This window comes from Pteronotus mesoamericanus, unplaced genomic scaffold (assembly GCF_021234165.1).
Source record: "Pteronotus mesoamericanus isolate MK-2021 breed Mesoamerican mustached bat unplaced genomic scaffold, CSHL_Meso_final contig_75, whole genome shotgun sequence".
NCBI classification, from domain to species: Eukaryota; Metazoa; Chordata; class Mammalia; order Chiroptera; family Mormoopidae; genus Pteronotus; species Pteronotus mesoamericanus.
Window position 1 is genome coordinate 891,379 of NW_026555249.1, and position 13,946 is coordinate 905,324.

General features: G+C 32.8%; 1 non-coding gene and 1 pseudogene across 1 annotated transcript; one reads left to right on the plus strand and one right to left on the minus strand.

Moving 5' to 3' along the window:
• Positions 1-328: 328 nt before the first annotated feature.
• On the minus strand, positions 329-431 carry LOC129079058 (U6 spliceosomal RNA). The gene has a single exon (XR_008530037.1). It is a non-coding gene; the product is annotated as a U6 spliceosomal RNA (small nuclear RNA).
• Positions 432-5,218: 4,787 nt separating this feature from the next.
• On the plus strand, positions 5,219-5,372 carry LOC129079063 (uncharacterized; annotated as a pseudogene).
• Positions 5,373-13,946: the final 8,574 nt, after the last annotated feature.

A 13,946-nucleotide genomic window follows, 5' to 3' on the forward strand; every position in this document is an offset into this window, starting at 1 on the left:
ATAGCTAGATTATTTTGTATTCTTTCTAATGTTGCAAATAAACAACTATCCAGGTCCTTTCCTTCGTCCTATGTACTTAAGACAATTCAATTAACTCAGTCTTCTTTAAAGCCTCAACTCTCTCCTCTTGGAGGAGTTAAGGTTTTATTCACTTTGTTGTAACATTTTAAAGTGTAATACATAAGATTAGTTTTCTGAATTTCATTTTTTCCTCTAACCTGTTTTTTAAAGTTATCTCATAATATAAATAATATTGATAAACTTATAGAAACATATTTTTCACTGATCATTGTTGTTGTTATTATTGTTATTATTACTACTACACTTTAAAATGGAACACTTCACAAATTTGCATGTCATTTTTTTGAGCAGGGCCCATGCTAATCTTCTCTGTATTATCCCCATTTTATTTTATTTTATTATTTTTTAAAAGATTTCATTTATATATTTTAAGAGAGGGAAAAGAAGGGAGAAAAAGAGGAAGAGAAACATCAATGTGTGGTTGCCTCTCAAGCGTCCCCTACTGGGGACTCAGCCCACAACCCAGGCATGTGCCCTGACTGGGAATCAAACCAGTGACCTTTCTATTTGTCCTCATTTTATTATATATGCTCCTGGAACAAGCACAATGGATTATTATTGAAACTATTAATACTGTAAAAGTAAATACAAAGGACATAAAAAAGCAGGTACTAGAAAAGTTTAAAATCAGTTAAAATTAGGATGAATTAAAAACAATCAGGTACTACACAAAATCATGAGTCAAATAATATAAAGGCTACTTTTCTTACAAACTCATGTAATCAAAATGATGAGATGAAAAAAGCTGCCTATTTTTCTGTTTATGTGAAGGGAAAGTGCATTCTACACACACACAGACACACATATACACCAAACTGATAGCTTTAGAGCTAGATTTTCCTTTAAACATTGAAATTCTAAACAGCACATATTAAGACAACTTCCTTAAAGGCATTACATGGAGCATGATCTACAATTTCTAATAAGCAAAAGGAGTAGAAAGTAAAATAAAATATTCTTTTGATTTTCTTTTCTATATTTACTGTTATTAAATGTTTAAAGCCAATATTTCTGCTTCAAAGCAAGTTTTTTTTTATTGTCATGCAACTATGTGTTTAATCCCTTAAAAATAGCAAGAATTATAAATCAGTTTTGCCTGTGTTTCTTAATGTACTTTTTTTAAAGAAAGTTTTTCCCTAATTGCACATTAATATTTAAATAATGTGAAAATTCATGAATTTAGAAGGAAGTTCTAGCATTTTAGAGCTTTTGAAACTGTTGAGAAATGCATGTTTAAAACTCTAAGAGTTTAAGAAAATGTTATGTGTCATTGCACATCATTTGTCTTTACAGATTTGATGATGATAATGAACAATAAACTCTGATAGCAGAATTTTTAAATCTTCAATTGTATATACTATTCAGCACATGTTTATTTAGGAGGAGGAGGTTATTTTAATACATCCCCTCCTCTTAAGTAAAGAAAGAAGTCTATCAATGTTCTTTTGTAGAATAAATGCAATAATTTATATATTTAATACAAATGAAGTACGTATATTGAGCATGGTTTTATATGTAAAAATGAAGTTTTTTAATCTTTTCTTCTCAAGAAAATGTTGGGAGATAGGTTCTCTCCTTTCATTCATTACCAATAAAAATATAATAAATTAAAAAGATATATGTGCAGAGATAATTTTTTAGCCTTTAACATTAACCTACCACAAAGTTTAGATAACTAATAACATTTCTGCATCCATCTTTTAGTTGTTATCAATGAAATTCATCTTTTCCATAGTACTGTGAATCATTCCTTTGAGTCACCTTATTTTAAAGGAACAAATGGTAAACATAGATTCTCCTCTTTTAATCATTTGTTATGGGCATACAAGGTAGCTATTGGTCTGCTCTTATCACTGTATTCTCATGGAAAAAAAATGGAAAGCAATCAAAAATAACAGAGAAGGAGACAAACATCTTAAATTTAATCTAGCTTTAAAAATAACTTTTTAATGAAAAAAGACATTAAATTGTGTCTTCCTGGTAAACAAGCAAATAGGGACTAATGGAGAACAAAACTAGAGTTAGAACTACACAGGATATTAATAGCACATCTCATTTAAATCTTGTTAGAGTGCATGACTTTCCTAAAATAACTCATTTATTTTTACACCTAATAATTTATCAAAATAAATATAATACCTGAGGATGTTATAATATATCACATAAAGTTGAATATACATAAAATATTAATGATTATAAGTTTTCAATAGAACCATTTTAAAATTTCAACTTGGGGTTAAATAAATAATTGACTTACATAAATAATAGACTTTTAAACCTAAAATTTATTATTTTATGTCATTATTTTCAATGAATTTCTATTTTTAGGATTTATTTACAAAAAAATGTATCAGTAGTGTATATGCAAGAAGCAATGTCAGTGAAAATTTTTAAGACCTCTGAAAATTCTTTTCTATAACAACAATAGGAAAAGTAGCACAAATGATCAGAAAAAATTTCCAGAGTTCTGGAAATTAACCAAAGGCTTGCATCAATTGGGGATTTTTTTTTTTAAATATATCTGATCCCAGCATTAATGACACTCTGTGTGTTTTACTTGTTCTGTTCCAAAACCCAAAGACTCATCTCTGAGGTAGACTTGAAAACCAGCAGCCTGATAGCTACTGAAGGAGGAAGAACAGTGTTTGACCTCCCAGAAGCACCATTCCAGAGAACTATCATTATTTTATGTTTCATGGTTGCATGGAAATGTGAAGAGCAGGACCGATAAAATGGCATTGGTCTGATCAAGATAGCATAAAGCATATAAAAAAAAGTGGAGTCACTTATGTCAACTAAAATGGCTATCAGTCAGCCATGACACTTTGGTTCATAAGGAAAATGTCCTAAATCAGAGCAGACACATCCGGCAAGGAGACATACTCACTTGTTAGAGTAGTTGTTAGGTTAAAGTAGCTGTTTCTGCAGGGTGGGACCACCCATAAATAAGTCTCCTGGGAAAATTGCCCACTTGGCATCAGGGGAGCCAAGACATTTATCTAAAAGACCCAGAAGGGTCGAGTCCACCACTCTCAAGGTATAACTGAGGCAGGCTCCAGACCCCTGCTGAGACAGCTGAGCTCCACACACCAGAGTGCTGCTTGACGCCACTCTGATCTCCCTCGGCATTGGCCACCAGAGGCTCTGCCCTGCTGGACTGAGGACTTCGCCTGCCCTGCTGCTCCCTGGCTCCAGAGATCCTTCCTTGCAAGACGCTGACACCTCCCTTCTCCATGGTGCTGTCTTCCCAACCTGCAGACTGAGACTCTGAGGCTTGGGCTCACTATTCCCCATTGATTGCTCTGTGTGTGTGTTATATTTCTCTTAGATTGTTAGAGTGTGAGTGGGATATTAATGTATGTTGATGTTTTACTTTGAGTGAACCTGCAGTCAATAAAAGCTGAGTGAATAGCTAGTTACTGTGTATGACTACTGTCTGTTCCTTGGCGCCGGGCTGCTCAGCAGGCAGTGAGCCAGGCAGTTGCCCCACTGACTTACGTATAGGAAAGACTGTATCATGAACTTACACTTGTGGCAGGAAGATCCTAATTACAAGGCTAGCTTTATTTATTCTGAATTGAACCTCTTCCAGGGCAAGAAATTTTCCCATGAGGGTGTTTTAAAACAATGAATAAATTTTTTTTAAACTGTTTAAAATCATGGATTTCTGAGTTGTGAAGTGACAGATGGAACAAATACAAGCTAAAGAAAGGAAAACCTGGGGAATGAGATGCACATGGATATTTAGATAAACTGTGTCATTTCCTGAAAGTCTAGAAGGTTATGCACATGTAAAAAGCTATGCACAAACACAGTAAAAAACCTTGCAGCCTCTCATCTCTGGACTTGGAAACACTGTGCCAAAAGGAGAAACGGCTGGATGGAATTCCCAACGGCTGGGCAGAGTGTTGAAGGCATGCCCTCACACTCACGCAGAGCTCTCAGAGGAGATAAGGACTTTTATTGGTTCTAGACATTTAAAGAAAACCTGTCCAATTATTAACAGACCAATGATTAAACCTAGCAGATATATCAACATCATAAACAATGAAGAGTAGAGACATTACAGAATCCTCAAAGGCTGGTCATAGTAATAGATCTTTAAAATTATTTGATATGGCTTTGTCCCTAAGAAATTGTTTGATTTTTTGATTTACTGTCTTGGTGGTGGAAAAATAGTTTTTAGTTCTTTCATTTGGATCTTCCTTCCACGATAAATTTCACTCTACAGATAAAAAAGAAATGCTATGTCTTTGCCAGTTGCTAAGCATGTTCACTTTAATTATATATTCAGAAATTGGGGGAACATCCAATTGAGCCTAAGAGCATCACCCAGAGCAAGGAATTGCCCATGTCACCGAACAACTTGTATGTTCGGCTCTTGTGAACTGAATTGTGTTCCCTCAAAATTCACATGTCAAAGCCCTAACCTTCAATGTGGCTGTATTTGGAGAAAAAGGCCCTTATAAAGGTAATTAAAGTTAAATGAGGTAATAAAGGTGGAGCCCTAGTTAAGAAAACTGGTGTCCTTAGAAAAAGAGAGACAAGGAGGGATGTGTGTGCACAGAGCATATAATGAGGTAGCACTCTGAAAGCCAGAAAAGTCTCAGCATACAGAAACCTTTCAACATCTTCATTTTGAATTTAAAGGCTTCAAAACTAAGAAAACATATTTCTGTGGTTAAGTCCCTGGATGCGTCATAGTTTGTTATGGCAGTTCTGACTAAGTAATACAGTAGCCCAGTAGTCTAGCCCCACTTCTGGAGCCCTTTGAAGGCTCATCTCAGCTTCAGAGGCCCAGACAGAGTAAATTGAGGACTTAAGTTGGCACTACTGCCTAATTCCTCCTTCCCCCAAGTTTAGCTGTCTTTTCTTTCCTCTGCCCAATGTTTGCTGATCCTAAAGCATTGCCTAACCAGCCTTCAATGAGCACACTTCACCTCACAGTTTGCTAATATGGAATCCAAACTGTAGCGATCATCTTTTCTGCATATCCCTTCCCAGTTTACCCGAGCAGAAGGTGCATTTAGTTTGTTTGTTTTTTACAATACCAATAACTTACCCACATGCCAGTATAAATTATTGGTAATTGAAAAAATACAGCATTGGTAATATAAAACTGCTAAAAGATTGACTTACACTTACCGGGCAGGGAGATACCATGATCACAAAGGTGGCTTTCCCAGGGCAAGGCTTATCCATCACACTCAGGATGCACTTACCGCTGAGAGTTCCCCAAATGTGGGGAACTCACTTGTGGTAGTGGGAGACTGCATTCGCGCTCTCCCTTGGGGAGGAAATGATTACCTTTCCAGGAATTAGGAAAATTATTCTAAACCTGCTAATGTTTTTGCCTTGAAACTGGTACTGAGCACTCAAATACTTAACAAAATTGTTGATTATTTGGTGTTGCCTTTCTGAAAGGAAATATATATGAATATAAAATCTTTATATATATGTAGATATGTGCAATCTGTATATATTTTAAATTTTATACACATATAGTTGTAATGTATACAATTTTGAAAAATTAACAGAAATACTTAACAGAATTGTTGATTATTTGGTATTGCATTTCTGAAAGGAAATATATGTATATACACATAATCTTTATATATCTAGATATGTACAATCTGTACATATTTTAAATTTTATACACATATAGTTGTAATGTATATAATTTTGAAAAATTTGAATATATATACATATACAACTGAAAGGTACATGCATATTTTCCAGAGATTGCTGATCTTTAAAATACATATTGAAGTGTTTTTTGCCTCTTTTATAATTATATTAAATGGAAAATATTGGTAACAACCCACAAGTCTAATAGAAGGAATTAGAACAAGAAATGATATGCCAGATTTTTTCATAGGCTATAATGCAACCATTAAAATCATGTTTTTTTAAAAAGAAAATTTAATGGCATAGTAAAATATTAAGTCTATATTGCAATAGATAGAATAAATGACATGATTAAAATGTATACAACTAACTATATTATTATATATCAATTAAAATGTCTGTATATGTAAGCATGAGTATGTGTGAATACACACATTAGCAATGATTAACAAGTGGAGGATTAAGTATGTAAAAAAGAAAAAATCATCCAAGAAGATGAATAAAAATAATAATAATTATTAAAAATCATCATTCTTAATGAAAATATTGTATTTTATTTATTTCTCTCCATAAAAATATGCAGTTCAAATTGAAGTATAGGTGATATTAAGCAACCAACATTATTAAGATAAACCAGCATTGTTTTCATAATAAACATAACCACAGAAATATTTTCAAATGAACGAGAAATTAATGAATTCAGTTGTGTTGTTAACTACAGTATTCGTTGAGTGTACATGTCCACACACACACATACACTTTCTCTCAAAAGATATCTTCCTACTTACAAAAAACAATGCCAAGGGCTCTTTTGGGTAGCCAGTTTTTAATGACACCCATCTGTTTGTCTTACAATTTTCTCCAGGGAGACCTTGACATCGTGGTTTATTTCATTTTTCTTTTTCTAACCAGGGAATCTGATGTCCTAACTTTATTTTCATTGCTAATTATAAATAATACTTGCTCATTAAATGTGTTCTTTAGGCCCATATTCTTGTTTCTGTTCTCTCAGGGTTCTCATTGAGGCAGAATATATGTCTGTGGACTCATAGAAGTGGAGACTTAACTCTGTTGTGGTCCCTGGTACTTTTACTATAATAATTCCCATGTCTATTTCCACTCCTAGGCACATCATTTACTATATTACTACCCCAACCATCTGCCTGTTTGTTCTCTATAATTTCAATCCTTCATTTTGGATGGCATGTCATATAAAGTCGCTGAAATTATTGAAGTGTCTTAACAGACAGAGGTGGAGATAAAATTACGCAGCTTCATGAATGCAAGACTCAAAGCTCAGTTACAGAAACAGTGCGTTAATATTTTAGAATCTACAGTGCTATGGAAATTATGGTGGGATGAGGTGGGGGAAGTCCTAAAATTCTCTAAAACAGCGTGGTAATATTTACCTGTAAATTATCTCCAGATTCACATATATTGTACAAAATCATACCACAGCTGAAAATTGTAAAGTGGCACAGGTTACAAAATATATCATGTTTATTTTTTCCCTCCAGAATTGGACAGTATATCTTTTTGAAGTTATGCCTATCTTTATTATTCAGGTTATACTGGAGTTAGAATGAACTGTGCGAAACTATTTAGAAGTCTGAACATAAAGTAAAATCACCTTATCTGTGGTATGACTAATGTTGCAACACATTATTTTTTTTCAGATTGAAGTTATAAATCTGTTTAACTGGGCTTCTTAGTTTAAAATATGTGCAGTCTTTGTCTCCCCTCTACACTGACTCTTTCTATCTCAGTGAAAAATATAAGCTTTTTATTTCTCAGCAACAAAATCAGAGTATCATTAATATAATTAATACAATAAATTATTATTTGAAATTCTGACCTACCATTTAATGCACTGCTATTTTATTCAGTATCCAAAGAGTTAGTCCCATTGACTAGTCAAAATTTAGTGTTTTAAAAGGGTATCAGTATGAACTATACATAAAACCTGTTAACTGAATTTGCCAAGTACTTATTTTCAAAATATTATCTCAAGAAATTCATGTATCTTACCCTTTAACCATACACAAACTTCTATATTGACTATAATTCTGAGAGATGCAGAAACAAAGGAAAAGTGTATCCACACTAATGAACTGCCTTTCTTGCCTTAGCCCAGTTATTGCATCCTCATCTCTTCATTGGATCCATAGTATCCTTCATATTCAAAAGAAATATTGACACATTTGCTCAATGGTTATTCAGAAGAGATATTGAATTCATAAAAATATTTTTTACATCTGGTGGCATAAAAATTAATATTATGCTAAAGTTTTATGGGTAGTTTTATCAAAACAAAGTGAAATGTAAAGTTTACAGGTACACACTAAATGCTATGGATACAATAATTTGAACAGTAATTATTTCTCTAATCAACAGTAGTAGACTCCTTTTCAATTGGGAATATTTAAAAGTAGATGTAGAAAATTTTCTCTAAAATACATGACAGTTTGAAAATTTCTTCAATATGTTAATTAAATTTTCACTTTATATTAAAATGCCATATATTCTATTTACATATTAATGGAGTATAATACTGTATTATATACTATACTTTAAGGATTAACTAAACTATGAGCAAATTAATATACTACTACTGGAAAATACTTCTTGAATCATTGGAAACCATGTATTTAAAAGTTGGAGTTGTGAGAAACCATCTAACAGCAGAGAATTGATCAAAATTTGTTTTCCCAATATTTTTTAGAAAACTTATTAGAAACAATAGTTTATAAAACATAAAAGGTGAGATATAAGGGGAACCTAACGAACAATGCAAAGATGCAAGGAAAATATGACCAGCAACACTGAAAGGAAAAGAAATCAACAGAGACAAGAGGGAAGGGGGGGCAGGGAAAGGGAAGGGAAGGGGAAAGTCAAAGAACATATAGCAAGGACTCATGGACAAAACCAAAGGGGAAGAGCTGAGGGAGGGCAGGAGGGAGGGGGCAAGGGAAAGAGGTGGGGGGGAGGCAGAGACAAATGTATTTAAAAAGTAAATAAATTTAAAAAAAAAACATAAAAGGTACAGATGTGGTCAAAATTACCCTTACAGTTTTATGTGAAACACAGAGATTTTTATTTATTCTTGTATTATATACATTTCCATATTAACAACCGTAAGCCTGCTTTTGCCCACCCCTATATATTATTGATATGAAGATTTAATTTTTATTTTTGTAAAATAGAAATTTTGTAAAGGTGTGATGTATTTACACAAAGACACTGACGATATATCTTACTACATTGAAAAGGAAGATGCCGTGTATGTATTTTATTGTTATTATAGGGAAAACCCAGCAGTGAAAACAAGTCTAATGATAAATAATGAGAATAAAAATATGATGTTATTGATTTTATTCTTGTAAACATGGTCAATATTCTAAAATGCATTTTCAACCTTATTTATGTATTTCAGTTTCAAAAACTAAATTCCTTTTAACATCTGTATTCACTTTTCACATCTTTCTGACAAGCAGAAGTTATAACTTGGAGGCAAGTGCCTTGGCTACATTCCCACAGAGAGCAGAGCCCTGGTGGCCGCCCCTCTTGATGTTTACATTCCAAGAGCTTCAGGAAAGACACCCCTGGAAATGCAAAACTGGCAAGAAGCTTATTTATCTTATCAAAAAATTGCATACCTCTCAAAGATACAGAGAAACAATTTTGAAGTAAAATTTTTAGAAAAAAATTATAAAAGACAAAAGAGAGTTCTATTTCCTTATAACACGAGGGAAAACTAAAATTATCATTATTATTATTTTTAGGTTCGTAGTTATTCTTACAATGTCTCCCATCTCTTCCTACTTGGTGGTGATGCTGCATTTATTTTCATTATCTCCATTGCTATGTCATTTTTTCTGGGTAGTTACTTGCTAGATCTAAATATCTAACAAGTGTCTAACAAAATACAATGAAAAACGATTATCAGATTTTAAGAAGATTTTTTTAAGTCATGTCCAATATTTACATTGGTGAATTACCTTTAAATATACTAATGAAGGATACTAAAGCAAATTCTCAATTAGGAGTGCTTAAAATTCTCCTTTATTATACATTCATTGCACAAACTCACGTGATGTCTATTGCTTGAAGCTGGAGATTGATTGATAATCTAAATTTTTTTCTAAGGGTTTTTCTTGTAAAGCCCAATAAATTGTTCTTGAGTTTCCATCAATCCCATAAGAAACATTATATTTACACACTAATATAAGTGCTTTGATAATTATTACAGTCTTCCAAATATTTTACTTAGATATGAAACACAAAGATACTTAATGACCATTTTCAGTATCAAAGCCTTATTATGAGACATTCATTGAAGTGTCCATATTGAAATTTCAATGTTTAATGTGCTTAGTTCTAACAATATTTTAAATCATTACGACAGACACAACCTACGGGCAGTTTTTCAAATCGATCAAAATCGATAGCTAGGTTATGATAATAGCCAATTACTTCTTCATGAATAGTAGACAATAGGCATCCACCTTTGTTTATCTAAAAACTTTTATTGGAGGGCACTTCCATCTCAATGTTAATCAAATGGCGTTGGGACTCACTTTGCAGCCTCTGACAATAAATACTACATTTTTGTGGGTCGGCTCATTAGTTTGTCTCTTTATGTTTTCTGGTGTACTTGTATTGTCAGGACCTAGTTTTTCCTTTCAGTATGTATAGGAATCATTACTGGGAATGCAGGAAGAAAAATAGTGTAACAAATGTCTATTTTCTAGTAAAATAATATCCTTTAAGTAGTTGGAGTGAATATGGAGAGCAAAAGTAAACTATGAGAATAGTAGTAAATTCTCTAAAATACTTCTTTTTTGTTTGGTTCAGGACCAGAATCAGCTTCTCTGGAAAACTTAGTTTTCAAATTTTATTGGTAGAAATGGAGTTCTTGATGTATTGGGAGAAGAATTTCCTGAGACCCACACAGGAGGTAAAATGTTTCCATGGTAAACTTTATTAATGATGTAAAATTAAAGGAGTTTCCCTGTTGACTTTCCCAATATTCCATCGCTGTCTGTCTTGCCATGAAACAAAGTCCAACGATGCCCTCAGTAAGGTCAAGATGAAAGCCAGCGTCCAAAGTTACCGCTCCATGTCAAAGTACAGCCCAGTACAGATCTGGCTGGTTTGGCGTGTGTTTTCACTGGCTGCAGTCCCATTCTGTGCTGCGGTGTGCAGGCGCCCCCTTTGGAGCCTGCATGTGGAGTCCGCCGTGCCATGGGTCACATAGCTGCTAGGGCCACATGATCATGAGAATAAATTTTCAAATTTTTAGGTAGATACCCAGGAAAGGAGTTGCTGGGCAATCTGGTAACTCTGTTCTTATTTTTTTGAGGCTGCTCCATGATGTTTATCATAGTGTCTGTACCAGTTTACATTTCCACCAGCAGTGAATGACGGTTCCTTTTTCCTCCACAACCTCTCCAGCACTTGTTTTTCACTTGTCTTTTTGATAATAACCATTCTAATAGGTGTGAGGTGGAACCTCTTTGTAGTTTGCATTTCCCTAATAGCTAGTGAAGTTTAACATCATTTTACATGTGTGTTGGCCATTTTTATGTCTTACTGGGAGAAGTGTCTGATGAGGTCTACACATTTTTTAATTTGTGTTGAGTTACGTGGGTTCTTTATATATTTTGGATATTAACCTGTTGTTGGAGCTGTTGTTTTCAAATATCTTTTCCTATTTGGTTGGTTGTCTTTTGTTGGCAATTTCTTTTGCTAAGCTGACAAAAATAATAGGTATAATTTTGATTTATTTTCACCGGGCAGCTATTGTGTTGGCTGTTGACTTTATTATTATTTTTTATTTGACAATCTGAGAGTAAAGAGGTCAATGCTCTTGACTTAATAGTCAGTATTGTGTGTTTAACAATTCTTGAGGCACATCAATTTAAAATCTCTGGAATAAATAGCACCGCTATCTACTAGCAACAGCAAGTATAAGGTATCATAAAAGAAAATTATTGAAGCATATTTCACCAATTCCTATCTCTGAGATTCCCTCAATCCACCAATTCTAAGCTGATTGCCAATTATTTACTAAGTGAGGGTTTTGGCCCTCTGTGACTTTCTGAATCCTTTGCTCCTGTCATTTCTGTGGTTCCCAGAGTCTCTTTAATTTTTCTCTAAGAATGATATTCACTTTCAATAGCAACATTCCATTTACTTGGGAAACATGTATTCTGAGAACCCTCATACATACTTCATTTTATCCAAATAAAGAGGCACTATCTTCATATTAATCTAAGATTAAAATTATATGTATCCACCTACACCAAATGTGACAGAAAGATATTAGCTTTTTATGAGTAAGAACTTGATTACCTTGTTTACCATATTTTTGCACCATCCAAACTAAGGTTGGTCTTGACAGGCTTTGAACACGTGTATTAATGATACTTACTTGATCATAATAGCTTAATTTGGAATGTTTCCTCTGTTTACTATTTCCAAAAAGCAGTGAGACAGAGGGAGCTGATTTATCATTCATCTTACTGTTGCATCACCACAAGACCCTCAGCTGGTCCGCTCCATTCAGGAGCTGCCAGACCAGTCTCATTTTCAGTATCAAATTGTCGGGAAGATTTTATTAAAAATAAAGTCTCCTGCCAGTCCAGGAGATCTAATCACAAAGTATAGGAAAAAAATAAAACACTTTTATTACTGAATAAGAATTATAGCAGATTATAATGTTCATCACAGCTAATCTGCTGAAGAGATTAGTAAAACCAATATAATCTCACCCTTTTCTTATAGACAGATGGAATTCATTTCATACATACTGCCTTTATCCAAAGTCAATATAAAATCTTCTGCATCTTTTCAACAAGCACAAGTTATAACTCGGAACATACTACCTTGGTTACACTCCCACAGCAGAACCACTTTCCTCCATGTTCACATTTCAGATGGAACTCTCCAGCTTCCCCAAGAGAGGCTCTCTTGGCCCGCATGATTGACAAGAGGCTCATTTAACTTTTAGAATATTTAAATACACCTCCGAGAGACAGAGAACCAATTCACAAACAATTTTCCTTAGAAAATGCTGCAAGAAAACTGTATGGAAGGTAGATTTCCCTTTTGGCACCAGAAAATAATTTCAATTAAAATTTTTTTGATTTGTATTTAATGTTGTAATATACATTTTTTTAACATAGCCACAAGTAATGAAAATTTTTTAATAAAAATGTGGAATCAAACTACAGTGCTATTTTCAATTAGGGATGAGATGTTGTGAAAAAGAAAATGACTGTTCCCATTCCCTGCTGGTGTAACCTAACAAAGAATTCCTGCGACACTTCAGGTAATGCTAATTAACTGATATGAGAAAATAACACCAAATGTTTTTATTCAACTGTAATTTTATTATTTGAAAATAAACTATACTAAAATTTCCATGTGTGCTAATAAAAATTTTATATTATTCTAAATCTATTCAATATGAAAACCATACCTTGATGATATCTTACTATTAATGTTGGGATCTTTTTCTATAACTAGATTATGCTTAATTTCAGTAAGTTTAAGGAATTTAGGAACTTTTAAAGAACTATATATATCTATTTTAGACTCTTCAAAATAATTAATGAAAATAAAATGAAAACAAAATAAAATTTTTTTATTTTATTAAATATGGGGGTTAAAAAAACCCATATTTAATAGCTAGTGAGCACACAGAAGTTTAAGAGAAATACATAAGATAATTTCAAGTCATTGTAATCTGAGGTATCCACTATACTTTAATATAAAATATATTCTGGATGTATGCTTTTGACTTCATGTATATACATATATAAACATAGGTTTTATATATTTTAATATGTATATGCATACATCAATATATTACATATTTAAATGCATATGTAGATAAAAATTATTAAACTTATTTACAGTTTAATACAAACATATGTAAGATAAACAGTTGTATTGGGTTTGTGATTTTTGGTAATAAAACAATGATTATTTGTCTATAGTTTTGTGACTATGTCTTTATAAGTTAAATAAAACAGTAAATCATCCTCATTTAGTCCATTAATTATAATACAAAATTGAAAATCTACTTGTCACATTCTGAGGAAATTTGGATTATTGAAATTAAATAGGAAATACATCTTTCACATTGAAATTTTTTTTTAGGTGCAGATAACTGCTATCTCAGATAAAAGTGACAATATATGTAATCTAATATAATTATTTTATATACATCT